A 2,121-nucleotide genomic window follows, 5' to 3' on the forward strand; every position below is an offset into this window, starting at 1 on the left:
TTCTGACTCCAACTCCTTGCACATTTCATTGTAATATTTTGCTTTGTCATCCCGTGCTGCCTTTTGAAATCTTCTATTTAACTCTTTAGTATCTTGAATTCTTCCTTGTGCTTTGGCTTCTCTGCGCTCCAGTGCAATTTTCAGAGTATCTTCTGACATCCCAACTGATATAGTATTTTTCAAAATCGTCTCTCCTGAGTGCTGCACAGTATTCCGTTGTGTACCAAAATTTTTCAATCCATTCTGTTGTAGTTGAACATTTGGGCTGTTTCCATGTTCTTGCTATGGTGAATAATGCTATGAACATTTATGTACAAAGCTCCATTTGTGTCTCAGTTCTAATTTCCGGGGGATATATGCCTAGTAGTGGAATACCTGGGTTATACAAAATTTCTATGTTCAACTTTTTGAGGAAAAGTCAAGCTGTCCTCCAGAATGTGTATGAGAGTTCCTACCTCTCCACAGCCTCTCCAACATTTATTGCTTGCTGTTTTGTTAAACTTCACCACTGCTCCTGGAGTGAGATGGTATATCATTGTGGGTTTGATTTGCATCTCTCTTGTTGCCAGTGATTTTTAGCATTTCTTCATGTGTCTGTCAGCCACTTGAATGTTTTCCACCATGAAAAGCTTTTCTGCTTTCTTTTCACCCTGTTGGAAAAGGTTATGATGAGCCCAGAGATTTAATCTTTAGAAAGTCTCATTCATCAATTTTATTATCTCTTGATTGTGCATTTCTGGCTGCATTTAACAGTCTCACTATACCATAGGCCAGGCCCTCTAAGTTTCATCCCAGTTTATCTCTTTTGAACTTTATAGTTTCGGACTTTACTCCCAAGTCTCTGATCCACCTTGAGTTGATTTTTGTGTGTGGGGTGAGATGTAGATCACGTTTTAGCTTTCTGCAGGTAGCAGCCCAGTTTTGCCAGCACCATTTGTTGAAGATGTTGTCATTTCTCCTTCTCCTTTTGATGGGTTTTATTTTCTTGTTGAATATCAGTTGACCATAGATAGAAAGGTCCATTTCTGGGTTCTTGATTCTGTTCTATTGGTTTGTATGCCTGTCATCATACCAGTACCATGCTGTTTTAGTTATTTCCACTGTGTAGTAAGTTTTGAGGTCAGCGAGTGCTATGCCTCCCACTTCATTTTTGTTTTTCAGAAGTGCTTTGTTTATCTGAGGCCTCTTTCCTCTCCAAACAAACTTTACAATTTCCCTTTAGATCGCCTTGGAAAATGAATTTGGTATCTTTATAGAGATTGTGTTGAATCCTTAGATTGCTTTTGGTAGGATTGTCATCTTCACAAACTGGGTCTTCCTTTCCTTGAATGTCACGGCATCCACTTCCTAAACAATATGCCTCAGGAAACTCCATGAACTTTGATAAGTGTTGATAGTTGTAGAGGGGCTTCAGGCCTTTTGTTCATAGGTCACTATGAGTCGTGCTCCACTTGAAGACAATCAACAGTAGCAACAACATTCATGAACAAGGCACCCTTTCCCCATTTATTTAGTCTTTTTTAATTTAAAATTTTTGCTTATAGGTTTACTTACAAAGTTTATACACATTTTTTTTCACACTGGATCTTTCCCATTTCCTTTACTCACCCTTCCCTCCGCCCATCAATTTATACAACCCTGTGATTGACCATCTGCCCATCCTCACCTCTCTGCTCCCACTTTCACCCCCTTGGATCCTCAAACACATTCTACAATAGTGCTCTTATTTAGGTCTTCTACTGTATCTTGCAGAAATGTTCAGTAGTTTTCTTTGTACAGGTCTTTTTTGTTTGTTGGTTTGGGATTTGTTTGTTTCCTATATATTATTGACTATGCAAAGATATTCAACTGTGTGAATCATAATAAATTATAGGCAACACCTACCGTACAGGTATTAGTGGAGCACCCTGATTAAAACAAGGTTGGAAGCAGGAGTGACATGCACTTCCATAATAGCTTGCCTCCGGAAACCCTATGAACCTGGAGAGAGGATGAAAGTCACACAGGTGTTGAGGACTCTCCTTCATAGGGTCGCTATGAGTCGTCTACGACTCGATGGCACTTAACAACAACAACAACAACATTGCAAATGGTATTGTTTTCTTAATTTCCTTCTCTGTG

The sequence above is a fragment of the Elephantulus edwardii genome, unplaced genomic scaffold (assembly GCF_000299155.1).
Source record: "Elephantulus edwardii isolate Elephantulus edwardi_28Jun2011 unplaced genomic scaffold, EleEdw1.0 scaffold00049, whole genome shotgun sequence".
Lineage (NCBI taxonomy): Eukaryota > Metazoa > Chordata > Mammalia > Macroscelidea > Macroscelididae > Elephantulus > Elephantulus edwardii.